The sequence below is a fragment of the Cetorhinus maximus genome, chromosome 28, assembly GCF_964194155.1.
Source record: "Cetorhinus maximus chromosome 28, sCetMax3.hap1.1, whole genome shotgun sequence".
NCBI lineage: Eukaryota > Metazoa > Chordata > Chondrichthyes > Lamniformes > Cetorhinidae > Cetorhinus > Cetorhinus maximus.
Genome location: NC_135906.1, coordinates 27,839,178 through 27,853,712, shown reverse-complemented (window position 1 = coordinate 27,853,712; position 14,535 = coordinate 27,839,178). Strand labels below are relative to the sequence as shown.

At 50.6% G+C, this 14,535-nt stretch overlaps 1 protein-coding gene across 1 annotated transcript in view; it reads left to right on the top strand.

Annotated features, from left to right (window-relative positions):
- LOC144668976 (phospholipid phosphatase 3-like) overlaps positions 1 to 14,535 on the top strand; it is a 78,761-nt gene that overhangs the window by 24,233 nt on the left and 39,993 nt on the right. The window lies entirely within an intron of this gene.

Below are 14,535 nucleotides of genomic sequence, written 5' to 3'. Positions count from 1 at the left end.
GTTGGGAGAAGGGTTAGACTGAAGGTAATGTCAATCATAGAATCATGCAATGCTTACGGCACAGTAAGAGGCCATTTGGCCCATTGTGTAAGTGCTGGCTCTTTGTAAGACCAATTCACCTAGTACCACTCCCCCAGCTTTTCCCCATAGCCCTGCAATCTTCTCTTCAGATGATGATCCAATTCTCCTTTGAAAGCCATGTTTTGAATCTGCGTCCTGTCACACTGCCAGGCAGTGCGTTCCACATCCTGACCAAAGCGGAGTTGTGAGGATGGGGTAGGTATACCAAAGTGAAGGGCAACTCCATTGTGCATGTGAGGGTGGGTTGATGGCTCTGCTACTAACTGAGGAGTGAGGGGGAATTTTGAGTCAGTGAGGTGGAAGTTGGGAGCTGGGTCAATGGAGAGGGGCAGAGATGGGATGGGGATGAGTTTGAATTGGAACGGGATAATAGCGGAGTATTAGATGACAGAGCTTTACTCACCTAAACACTGCAGCCCAAGCAACAACTATTATCTGATTAGTAACTATCATTTAGACATAATACAGAAAGAATCTTCACTGAGCAGCTATATTGGCAACAACACAGAAACGCCTGCAGCTAACTGCAAGCTTTAGCAATTAGTCCTGAATTAAAACATATTAGAGGAATTGCAGTAGAAATGCTTGTTAGCTGGGGAATACAACGTCAAACAAAATAGAAACTAACTTGCATTAATATTGTGCCTTTCACAAACTCAGGATATGTCATCTCTTTTGTAATGTGTGGAAATTGGTTACTGCGTTTTCAACAAGGACCCACCTGGGAATAAGGACCAGAATTTTTTTTTCAGTGATGCTGGATTGAAGGATAAATATTGTTCAGGACTCTTTGAAAAGTATCTTGGAATATTTTATGTGCGCTTGAGAGAGCAGAGGGGTCTCTCCTTCCAGAGACGTCACCTCCAACTCCCTCAGTGCTGCTTCCAAGGGAAATTTTTATCGGAAACCACCAAGGTCAGGAGACGAAGGCGGGTGGGGGTCGAAAATCCCGGACGGTTAAACGAGCTCGACTGGGATTCCCAGTCAGTCTGCAGTTTTCCGATGTGACGGGGCTGGTGGGGTGCAGCGGGGGGCAATTTAACTGGAACGAGGCAGGCGCCCGGGAGGCAGTAGGCCGGGATGGGTCAGCGCTCCAAGCAGGCCTTTAGGCCCTGCCTCCCTGCCTGGGTGGGTGGGAGTACAGCCAAAGGCCACCCTGCAGAGGCATCCACCCTCCACACTGCTGCCCTGGCTGCTTTTACTAGTTTTCTCTTTGAATTTTTAAAAAGGTTGGTGACAGGGCACTTTCTTGTGAAAGGGCTCTCTCAGTTACACACCCTTTTACTGCAGCCTTTAATTGGACAGGGACCCTGTCTCCATGCCAGATTAGGGGGCACCACCCTGCGAAAATCCCAGAGTGAATGCCCTCTCCCCCACCCCCCTGCTGGGAGTGGGCTCAGATCCCACAAACGATCCCAATTCCTGTTTCCCACCCCCGAGGTGAAAATTCAGCTGGAAGTGTAAGCCTAGGTCATGTGCCCGAGTCTCGAGTACGATTTGAGCCCACAATCTGTTGACAGGGGTGAGCGTGCTGCCCACTGACACCTTTCACTGTGCTTATGTTCTTTTTTTTTCCAAAATCCTTTGTCCATTTTGGCCCTGAGTTGTGGCCCTTTAACCCATCTCTCCAGGAAGCTCTGCTCGTGGGGGTTTGAACACTGGCTTACCCAGTCATCACTCCTGGGGCCGAGGTAGTGAATGTCGACATAATATTTGGCTGTCGTTGTCAAGCCCAATTCTGGCCTCTCCTGACCATGTAATCGGGAGCAGGAAACCCAAACTTTTCTGTGCCCTTTCCCAGAGCCCTTTGTACTGCTCCTACCACACTTCCCTCTGCAGCTGAGGCCAAATAGTTTGGCAGAGACCACAAATTGAAGCAGGAATCCTCTAGGTCCTGTATGACACAGCAGCATTATCACACAACATCATTATCTACACAGCCAGAAGAGGGAACTTAACAATACTATATTATTAGGTACAACTGAGGGCATTTTCTGTACCTCTATCTGAACAGGGAGGGCGCCCATTGCTCCTGCCTACTGTGTGGTGAGTCATTTGATTCTAAGGCACATTTGTACAGCCACCTCCTTGTGGCTCTGTAATGTTGTTGGTTCTCTGCTTGTTTATACTGAGGAGACCCTGAATTCCTCGAATGAAAGAGCCTCTTTGAATCCCCTGATGGCCCCGTGGATTGAGGCTCTGCATTTGTAGCTCAAAGCTATGCAGACTGGAAGGCCCCAGGCTGGATCACTTACTCTCTCATCCAAGTTTACACACGGGAACAAGGCCAGCTAGCTCCCGGGGAATTGTTCCCCAAGAGTTCAACCCCTCGAGGTGAGGAGGGGGCGGGGGCGGGGGGGGAAAGGTTTTTGTGAAAAGCAGCAGCAGAGCCTTTTCCCTTTGAATTCAGCAGAAGAAATAAAATCCAACCTAGAACCCGGGAGCATGTACGGTGATCGACCATAGCAATATCATGGTTCATTGAAGAAGATTCACTGTAGCTGTAAAAGTGTCTCTTCACAATAGGGGACATTATGTGCTGGGGAAAAACAAATCCATGTGCTGGAGCTGTGCCTGGCCCATTTGCTATTTTCACTGCGAAGCCTTGGCCCTTTATAGTCAATCCTCCTCCTTCCCAATCAGTGCCCCCCACCTCCACCCCACACCCAGCCAACCACCATACTGCCCCAGCTGAAGATAGCAGAGGTATATTCACAGCATGTTCAAAGGAGAGGCGGCCGGTATCGGGATTCCAACAACCATTCTCTCTCTCCCTCCCTCTCTCCCTCACTCCGTCTCTCTCTCTCTCTCTCTCTCTCACGCTCTCTTCACCCTATTCAATATCCTAATCTGCTCACTGGATCAGAACATGGGGACCTGAGATTGTTTATTTTGAGACAATGTTGAAACATTAGCCGGCTGTTTTCTTGTGACCAGAATGTGGTCCAGATTTCTGCCCTTGCTTCTTGTTGTGAAGTTTGCTTTAGCATCGGGTAGGACCTGTGTTAAACTCTCCCACTATGGCCAGCTGCCAAGGACCTTTCTCCCAGTATCGAGGCTGGTACACCTGTGGAATCCTGTCTTAGTAATGGGCACCTGGCTGCAGTGTGGATATGAACCCTATCTCAGTATGATTCACAGTATATGCTAGGCATGAGGGTACTGCCTCCTGTTTCACACAGCACTGCAGTCCAGTTGGCTGGATATGAGGATTACAAAACGAATAAGCCTGCACTTTACGCTGGCTCTTTAAACCCTCAATTCTTTCACCAAGAACTTTCCAGCTTTCTCTTCAAATCACTGACACTATCAGCCTCCTGTCTCAACAACAACAATGTGCATTTATATAGCGCCTCTAACATAATGAAACCTCCCAAGGCACTTCACAAGAGCATTGTAAAACGTAAGTCTCATAAGGAGATATTAGGTCAGGTGACCAAAAGCTTGGTCAAAGAGGTAGGTTTTAAAAAGCGCCTTAAAGCAGGAGAGCGAGGGAGAGAGATGTAGGGAGGCAATTCCAGACCTTGGGGCCTAAGCAACTGAAGGCGTGGCCACCAGTGATGGAGTGATTAAAACTGGGAATGAACAAGGGGCCAGAATTAGAGGGGCGCAGATATCTCGGAGGGTGTGGGGCTGGAGGAGATTATACAGATAGGGAGAGGGGTGAGGCCATGGAGGGATTTGAAAACAAGGATGAAAATTTTAAAATGAGGCCATTGCTTGAACAGAAGCTGGTGGAGGGCAGGAGTGATGGGGGCGTGGGGCTCAGTGGAGGGCAGGAGTGATGGGGGCGTGGGACTCAGTGGAGGGCAGGAGTGATGGGGGCGTGGGGCTCAGTGGAGGGCAGGAGTGATGGGGGCGTGGGGCTCAGTGGAGGGCAGGAGTGATGGGGGCGTGGGGCTCAGTGGAGGGCAGGAGTGATGGGGGCGTGGGGCTCTGGAGGGCAGGAGTGATGGGGGTGAGGGGCTCAGTGGAGGGCGGGAGTGATGGGGGCGTGGGGCTCAGTGGAGGGCAGGAGTGATGGGGGCGTGGGACTCAGGAGTGATGGGGGCGTGGGACTCAGTGGAGGGCAGGAGTGATGGGGGCGTGGGACTCAGTGGAGGGCAGGAGTGATGGGGGCGTGGGACTCAGTGGAGGGTGGGAGTGATGGGGGCGTGGGACTCAGTGGAGGGCAGGAGTGATGGGGGCGTGGGTCTCAGTGGAGGGCAGGAGTGATTGGGGACGTGGGACTCAGTGGGGGGCAGGAGTGATGGGGACGTGGGACACAGTGGAGGGCGGGAGTGATGGGGGCGTGGGACTCAGTGGAGGGCAGGAGTGATGGGGGCGTGGGACTCAGTGGAGGGCAGGAGTGATGGGGGCGTGGGGCTCAGTGGAGGGCAGGAGTGATGGGGGCGTGGGACTCAGTGGAGGGCAGGAGTGATGGGGGCGTGGGACTCAGTGGAGGGCAGGAGTGATGGGGGCGTGGGACTCAGTGGAGGGCAGGAGTGATGGGGGCGTGGGGCTCAGTGGAGGGCAGGAGTGATGGGGGCGTGGGACTCAGTGGAGGGCAGGAGTGATGGGGGTGTGGGGCTCAGTGGAGGGTGGGAGTGATGGGGGCGTGGGACTCAGTGGAGAGTGGGAGTGATGGGGGCGTGGGGCTCAGTGGAGGGTGGGAGTGATGGGGGTGAGGGGCTCAGTGGAGGGCAGGAGTGATGGGGGTGAGGGGCTCAGTGGAGGGCAGGAGTGATGGGGGTGAGGGGCTCAGTGGAGGGCAGGAGTGATGGGGGTGAGGGGCTCAGTGGAGGGCAGGAGTGATGGGGGTGAGGGGCTCAGTGGAGGGCAGGAGTGATGGGGGCGTGGGGCTCAGTGGAGGGTGGGAGTGATGAAGGCGTGGGGCTCAGTGGAGGGCAGGAGTGATGAGGGCGTGGGGCTCAGTGGAGGACAGGAGTGATGGGGGCGTGGGGCTCAGTGGAAGGTGGGAGTGATGAAGGCGTGGGGCTCAGTGGAGGGCAGGAGTGATGGGGGTGTGGGACTCAGTGGGGAGCAGGAGTGATGAGGGCGTGGGGCTCAGTGGAGGGCAGGAGTGATGGGGGCGTGGGACTCAGTGGAGGGCAGGAGTGATGGGGGCGTGGGGCTCAGTGGAGGGCAGGAGTGATGGGGGCGTGGGGCTCAGTGGAGGGTGGGAGTGATGAAGGCGTGGGGCTCAGTGGAGGGCAGGAGTGATGAGGGCGTGGGGCTCAGTGGAGGGCAGGAGTGATGGGGACGTGGGGCTCAGTGGAGGGCAGGAATGATGAGGGCGTGGGACTCGCTGTGAGTTAAGACACGGGCAGCAGAGCCTCAAGTGTTCACCATCCTCCAGGTGAAGTAGTTAAATCTAAAATGGACTGTTCTCCTTCCAGCTGCTGAGCTCGAGTCCGTGGCCTCCTAGTTACAGATTTTGCAATTATGTCGAGCAGGATATTAGGGGTGAGTTTAGTCACATGAGGTTGGCAGGGTTGTGCTTTGCAAGAGTGAGTGGAGTCGTCTCCGTTTGGACTTTAAAGTTGTGAGTCCAGCTCAGCAGTTAACAAACCACATGTGCTTTGCTGGAATGTCTGCTGTAGAAATCCTTCATTCACTGAAATACTGGGCTCAGCTCCACAGTCATCTTCCTGCACAGAACAATCTGCTCTTGTACAAAGATTTAAAGTGGGTTGAAACCTGGTTGCTGAGAAGCCAGACCTCACCAACCGGGTTTGAACAGATTCACACCCTCAGCCTGACACCCTCCACTCTGACTGGACTCCTTCACCTCCCGTCCCCCTCCTCTCCAGCCTGACTTGTTGCTGGGCTGGGAACTCGTGGGTACAACTAACCCTTCAGTGCCTCGCTGAAAGGACATTCATGTGGATATCTACACGATGCATATCGGTGGGTGGAGCACTGGGCCTGTTCAACTGCATGGGGCGTCACAGTTCCATATACAGCTCTCACTGGACATTTACAAGCACGTGCTTTCTGGGGTCTCGGGGTAGCAACTGGGAACAGAATCCTGCCTAAATTTTCTCTCCAAAGCTCTGTGCCGACGACAACAACAATCTGCATTTATATTGTGCCTTTAATGTAGTGAAATGTCCCAAGGTGCTTCACGGGGGCCATTATCAGATAAAAATTGGCACCATTCTGGCTTTGACCAGCTAACCTCATCCAGCCAGGGATCTTCCATATTTGTGTGGCTCAGAAATCCAATAAGCAATGTACCTATTTACTGAGCTTTGTACTCTCATTCTTAATGCCAGAGGGCTAAGTTAAGTTGTCAGCTCTCCATGTGCCACACTGAAGCCATTTTTGTTCATTTTACTATCTGCTCTCGGGCAGCAGAAGGACTGTTCACCGCTCGAGGGTTTTGAGTTCCCTGAGGAGTCCCACTCCATCCACCATTCAGTTCCTGATTTCCAGCTCTAATTTCCAAGAAAGCGATGGAGCTGTTCCCAGCAATCTGTCACTAGGATGCGTTTCGGGGTTTTATGTTGGTTTGATCACTGACGGATGAGAGGAAAGGGGCTGAGTCTCCTTGCAGCGAATGGAAAGGGGTTCTTACCATCTCAGCAGGCAGCTGTGAGTTAACAAAGAGACTCTGATGGTAAACATCTCTCTATTTCCACAAGCAATAATTTCCATAATTCTTGAACAGCAGATATTTTAGTCTCGAGTGAAGATTTTAATTGTTGCGCTGATAAATCCACTTCATCACTTTCCCGGGAAAACGTACTAGAAAAATGTCAGTGCTGGTATGGACTCAATGGGCCGAATGGCCTCATCCTGTGCTGTAATGACTCTATGGGTTGGATTTTGCACTGAAGTCGTAGACACAGCACCCCCGCCCTTGCTTAAAAGTCAAGCGAGAGCCCGCTTCCGCTTTGCCAGGCCACCCAGAACCGATTTTACAGCTGTTGGGTTGTTAATTGCCTCAACTTCACCTGGGAGGAAGACCCACCTCTGAGAGTTGCCACCGATCAGATGGCCAATAGCTCCGCAGTCTCAGCAACGCCACTGGGAGAAGTGGCACGGCTGAAACTGCAGGCAGTCAACCATGCCAAGGAGCCATGGAGGCCAGGTTCAAAGATGAATGGGGCAGGGGCGGGTGGTTTGCCAGGGCCACTCTGGGCTGGTCCTGGTTAAAGGGGGTGGACGGCCAGGTTTGGGAGGGTGGCAGGGTTGGAACACGGGAGGGGGGGGGTGGACGGATACTATGGTGGGGAGGGTGGTCTCTGAACAGGAGGGGCAGCCCCCTTAGCCTTCATAAAGGCAGCCAGGGTATACCTGGCAGCCTCACCACATGGCTTGTGCAGTAGAATAATGCCATTGATGGGAGGTGGCCCTTAGGTGGCCATTAATTGTCCAGTTAAGTATCTCAATTGGCCCAGAGCCTTCCCCAGCACTGGTAAAGTATTTATGGAGGCAGCTAGGCTATGAATGTGGCACCTCATTTTATGCCCCCCTTCTCTCCCAGTGCACTCCCCACCGCCTCCTGGCAAAGTGTGAAATCCCACCCTTTGTATAAGCAGAAGTGATAGAATCAGATACCACATACAGATCTCTCCACACCAGCTTCATATTCTAGAGAGTCCAAACTGGCTTCTGTCTGACTGGTTCAACATTCGATTGGTTTTATTAACTGCTGCTCTATATCGGACATGTTGAGTGTAAGATGCCTTCAAGGTCTTTACCAACTTTGCTTTTGACTAATTCTGTTCCAATTCTGGTGTACGTGTGTCGCTCATTTCTCCTCTCAATGTTCAGTGCTTTTCACTGAGCCAAAAACGTACAGTACAGATCAGAGGGCACCCCGCTCAAACTGTACTCTGGTCAGTCCACACCGTGCCCTGATCAACAAGCCGTAGAGCAGTAGAGAGAAGAGACATAAGACCGATTCCTAGGGCCTGATCTTTAGGCCCCCACCATTTCCCCAGCTCCAACCCGACCCTGGACCATTTTCCTGGAGGCAGGATGGGAGGGGTGAGGTGACACATGACAGGTAGCCGATTAAAGTAACTAACAGCCTATTAAGGCCGGCTAACGGAAGCCCACTGGGGTTTTCCAGTTGGCCTCCAGGCTCCCTCGGGCGGCAAGGGCTGGTTTAACAGTCTGGGGGTGGCCTCCCAGTGACAGAGCCAGTGCCTTGTACTCCAGGCAGGTCTGGAGGCCCACGCTGCTCAACTGGATGCTGCAGCAGCTGCAGGCAATCCTCCAGAGGCCATTCCCATCACCTCTCCCTCCCCAATGGCTGCGAAATAAAAAAAATCTTTATTTCAACTTTTCTTGGAGTTTTGAAGCACCCTCTCTCTTCCTTACCTCCCTTTGCAGGGAGGCATCTGATTGGCCCACCAGTTCCGAGGGGCTGTCTGCTACCCTTAATCGGACACTGAACCTCTGGCCATTAACTGGCTGCTCTGGAGGGAAAGAAGTCACAATGAGTGGCTGTTGCCCGTACATTGCAAGCTGCTGAGCCCCATTGGAACCTGATGACAGCGTCCAGAAGCTCAGACAGGGACAATCCAGCCCCTAGAGTCAGGAAAGTCTGGATAGACTCGGCTGTTTGGCCTGGAAAGGGGATGACCAGCTGCTGATGTGTGAGATAGTGAGGGGTTGCTGGGCCAGGCTGGGCCAATGGTGGTCACAGCTGGGTGTTTGCTCTCTGCCCACTGCTGTCCTTGGCTGATTTATATGACCTTACAAACAATCTTACAGGACTTAAAGGAAAACTAGCTACTAACAAGGGGAATAGAGCAGTAAACACAATTTGCTCAATCACATCAAAAGGTCAGTCTCAGTTCAACAGTTCAGTGGTCACTGCTCCTAAATTGTTTTATACTAATAACCACGTCTGAGATGCAAATGCTGAAGGTTAATAACGCTGCAGTGGGACATGTTGTGTTGTACAGATGGTCATTGGATTAAAATCTGGTTTCTGCTGCTTTTAAAAGTTTGAAAACAAAGAATGATAACAGGTCAGTGAGGACACTACAGGGTGATTGGGAAGCAGCTGCTTCTGACTGATTGCTGAGGGCTGCTGGGCTGGGAGAGCACTGGGCTGGGAGAGCACTGGGCTGGGAGAGCACTGGGCTGGGAGAGCACTGGGCTGGGTGACTGCTCTGCTGGGCTGGGTGAATGGGTCTGCTGGTGGCTGCTGGGCTGGGTGAATGGGTCTGCTGGTGGCTGCTGGGCTGGGAGAGCACTGGGCTGAATGAATGCTGTGCTGAGGGCTGCTGGGCTGGGTTACTGCTGCTCTGGGTGAATGGCCTGCTAGGTAGCTACCGGGGTGGGTGACTGCTCTGATTGGCTGGGAGACTCGGCTGGGTGACAGCTCTGATTGGCTGGGAGACTCGGCTGGGTGACTGCTCTGATTGGCTGGGAGACTCGGCTGGGTGACTGCTCTGATTGGCTGGGAGACTCGGCTGGGTGACTGCTCTGATTGGCTGGGAGACTCGGCTGAGTGACTGCTCTGATTGGCTGAGGGACTGGTCTGGGTGACTGCTCTGATTGGCTGAGGGACTGGTCTGGGTGACTGCTCTGATTGGCTGAGGGACTGGTCTGGGTGACTGCTCTGATTGGCTGAGGGACTGGTCTGGGTGACTGCTCTGATTGGCTGAGGGACTGGTCTGGGTGACTGCTCTGATTGGCTGAGGGACTGGGCTGGGTGACTGCTCTGATTGGCTGTGCCATTGCTGCCCTAAAGTGGTTAATGTGACCCCATAAACAATCCTGCTGTTTGCATTAAAGGAAAGCTGGCCAATGACGAGGAAACGACAGAGTAAATACATACTTTATTCAACCGCGTCTTCCTCTGGGTTGCAGAGAATTATTATGGGATGTGTTGTGCTGTGTACAGATAGTGATTGAATAAGAAGCTGCTTTGAACTACATTCTTTCTGTGGTTTTCAAATATCTAACACAGCTGTATTGTGAGAGTTAGTATTCACTCTCCCTCCTCCGCAGTTACATGAAGGATTTCGGAGCAGTTCACCACTCAGCGCTCTCACTGAGCCTCTTGGCCCAGGTTGTTACTGTGGAGGATCACGGACACTCTTATTCCTGGATTCAGGAGTTGCTGTGGAGATGAGTGGACGACCAGGATTTGATTTTATAGGAAACCTGGGCATTCAGGTCCAAGATGTTTGTGCATCCTAAACCACTACCATCATCGGCCAGAGAGCCTTCAACCATTCCGCCCCTTCATTCTTTCCTAATCCCATTCTCTCCACCATCAAAAGTCACTTTGACCAGGTCTTTGGCCCTGCACTGACACCTCTCCTACATCCGGCGTCTGCCCTCTGTTCTTATTGTAAAACACATTGACATGTTTCAGTGTGCTGACTGAACTGATTCAAGCCTTTATCATTCATGGGATGTAGGCATCACTGGCTGGGCCAGCATTTATTGCTCATCCCCAATTGCTTTTGAGAAGGTGGTGGTGAGCTGCCTTCTTAAGCCGCTGCAGTCCCTGTGGTGTAGCCACACCCACAGTGCTGTTAGGGAGGGAGTTCCAGGATTGAAGTTTATGGGTGTATTATAATGGTTTTAATAAATGAGCAGCACATAAAACCCCACATCAACATGAGTCAGAATCGGGGCCTTCTGTTGAGCAGTGTCAGCAGAAGCTGATGTATGTCCACCCTCTTGTTCTCTCTGCACTGAAGTAATGTGTAGTTAGGTCTTCTTGCCTCCTTCCTAAAGGCACTGGATCCTCCCTTAGTGCCTGGCTCCAAAGGTTTTGCTGTCATCTGGCGCCCCATTCGAGTGGCTATTCTTCATCTTGGAAACTGAACAGGAGGGGTTGGCGTGCTATTTATCAGAGCCAAATCTGATCCTGTCCACACACAAGTACTTTTCAGTGTGAAGTCACTGAAGCAGTCAGGAGCAGGAAGCTGAAACCAATTGTAGCACCACAGCTACTGCCTCAACTTGGTACAGCTGAGCGAGCTTCTAATCTGTACAGTTCAGTGTAATGTTGATGATGGAGATCCCGCTCTAGGGCAATGTGTAGGAACCACACTGATATTCAACAAATTCAACAACCTTTTCCGGATTTTGCTTGAGAGTGTGTGTGTGTCTGTATATTTAAAATATATACACATGCTCACGCTCTCTCACACGCTCTCATGCACAGCCACGTACACACACACAAACACACATTCTCTTACTAACTCACTCTCTGTCACACACACACTCACACACCCCCCCCCAAACAATAAACACACACTCACTAACTAACTCACTCTCTCTGTCACACACACACTCACTCACACTCTCATTCTCTCTCTCTCTCACTCAGACACACACACCCACCACCCCCAACAATAAACACACTCTCACTAACTCACTCACTCTCTCTGTCACACACACTCACACACACACTCACACTCTCTGTCTCTCACACACACGCACACACTCACACTCTCTTTGTCTCTCACACACACACACACACACACTCACACTCTGTCTCTCACACACTCACACTCTGTCTCTCACACACACTCACACTCTCTCTGTCTCTCACACACACTCACACTCTCTCTGTCTCTCACACACACACACTCACACTCTCTCTGTCTCTCACACACACACACTCACACTCTCTCTGTCTCTCACACACACGCGCTCGCACACACACACATGCACACACACGCACATGGACACACACGGACACACGTGCGCGCACACACACACCCCCCCCCCCAAAAACAATAAACACAATGTGGATTAACTCTCGAACAGTGAGAAATAAAACAGCAGCAAACTTCAAACGGATTTTTGTTTATTGAGAAGAGAGTAAGGGTTCATTCTAGAGCTCGCTGCCTATGAGGGTGGTGGAAGTGGAGGCAGTTAATGATTTCAAAAAGAAATTAGACGGGCACTTGAGGGAAATAAACTCGCAAGGATACAGGGATAGAGCGGGACAGATTGGATTGCTCTACAGAGAGCTGGCATGAACCTGATGGAACAAATGACCTCCTTTAGTGCTGTTATGATGCTATGCCAACTCATTTTATAACATTTGAGAGTACATTGGGAAGTCTATCAGCATTCTCTGAAATAGCTATCCACTCAGCCCCCTTTTCCCCGTCGGGACATATTTTTCCCCTCGTATTTATCCATTTCTCTTTTGAAAGTTGTTACACGTTTTGGTGTGTTTCTGCTTGAACCATGTCCCAGTGATCCTCTGGTCAGAAACACTCTCAGCCCTTTCTCTTTGTACTGTTACCGATGAGATGTAATATATGCCCTCTAAGTTACTGACTCACCAACCACTGGAAACAGATTGGCCCTATTGACCTTAACAAAACCCTTCATAATCTCGAGCACTTCCATCAGTCGTTTCTTTCCCCCCCCTGTCTCAGAGGAAGGTGTAAGGATAAATCGCGTTACACAGTGCAGACGTGGGGCTGGGCGGGCAGCAGCTTGGCCACAATTAATGTGCGAGAAGGTCGGCGGTTCAAGACCCCGGGACGCTTCTGACTTAATCATTTTGCCAAATTTAATGCATTCCCCATCTGACTACAAGGCATTCCATCTTCAAGGAAGGGAGGCACTGACATTTCCCAGCCCACCCATACGGTTCACATTTCCTGACTTCTGGTTGACTAGAAATGCCGCTTGTGGAGAATTTCTCAGCCCAAGCTCTCCTGACAGGACAGGAAGAGAGAGAGAGAGCGAGACCGAGAATATATTTTAAAAGCAGTTTTGACGTCAAATAAGCCCAATCCCTGAGTCTAGCAGTGAATAGTTTAACACTCCGACAGCTTCTATTGGTTCCTGTAACTTGGGGGAGAAAAATCTGGGCTGCAGATGTGTGCAGATTCACTGGAAGTCAACAGGAAGATCGAGTTTGGAAGGCAAGTCCAAAAGGAACTTTCCTAATAGTTGAAGGCCTCAAAAATCCTGCCCACTCTGATGGGGAGGTCAACTGGAATTTATCCTGTTGTTTCAGTGATGTGTGGGTGCATTTTTATTAAGCACAACAAGAACAACTTACATTTATCTAGCGCCTTTGACATCCCTGGCACTTCCCAGGAATGTTATCAAACAAGATTTGATGCCTGAGTCACAGAATTCTCTGCACTTGGGCAGTATCAGGTACCCCCAGATATGGTGTGGATTCAAGGCAATGCCTTCCTGTGTGTTGTCTTGACAATGTACCACAGACCCAACATCACAGCACCTTCTACTGTGTCAGCTGGGCCAGTTTTATTCACTCACTGTCTCACACCAACCTTTCCTCCTTCCTCCCTGCTCACCCTTTTGTTCTGCTTATCTCGTGGGGCCCCTGCTTCTCTCCCTTGGCCCCACCCCAGGGAGAAATAGATTTATGCCAACGACTGCGTGTGTTTTAGGGGCATCATCTGTTGCAACTTTATAAACCTTAGAAATGGGTATGAAAATATCCTGATGCTTGATACTTATTTAAGTTAAAATCAACAAACTTGGGGTGAATTTAAACCCAGGTCCAGAATTGAATGTCCTGTTAGAATCTATCACACGTATCTTGCTGTACCACTGAATTCCTTGTCTCCTGTACCTGCGCTGAACTTAAACCCAGGTTACAGACATGAAAAGATAACAATAGAAACCCCATCTCCCATCAGAGAGAGGACACTTTTAATGCCCTCTACTTGAACTGCCCAGAGCTGACGTTTATTTTCTCTAAATGTATTACACCAGAAACTGATGTGAATCCTTTTACTGACCTTTCACAATTACACTGAGTGTAATTTTTCACATTAGTCTCCTGATGTGATGCTTATCAGAGACACGGAGGATTATATTTGGACACAGGAGTTGCACAATCCTATTGTATTGATGTCATATTGCGATGTTGAGTTTGAGCCTTTTAGTTATTCATTTCAAGCTTCATTTGCAAAACCGGGAATTCCTGTATGGGTTAGTAGTGGTGTTATACACCCAGTAGGGTTAGTTTTCAGTATGGGTCTGGGGCAGTGTTACACACTGGAAAGGGGCTGTATTTCTGTATGGGCTGGATGAAGCATTCAATGGTAATAAAGCCAGTTTAATCATCCAGATTCCCGATGGCACTTTATAGGGAGTTCCAGAATGGGAGGCAGAGCTTCAACTACCTGTGGAAGTCGGAGTCCTGGATGCTGTTTCTCCACTGGACCCTCGATCTTGGCAGAGCAACTAGTCATCACTCAGTTTGAATGTGATTAAGAGCAACGTACAGACGCCCTAACTCTGTGTAAAGACCCTGCAAGGCCCAAGAAAGCCTGGGATTAAATGGTTAAAGAGCAATTGTGGCTAACAAAACAGCGTAGCAGTCTCAGTAGGCCGAAGTTCCAGTGTGCCTCCTGGAAGATTAGATACTGCTGTCTAGTCAAATTAGCGAGGCGAATTAAAGAAAACAACTATAGGTTGTTGGAATTTTCACACTGGCTATCAGAATAACCGTAACAGAATCAGAAATACTCTTCTTCATCATTC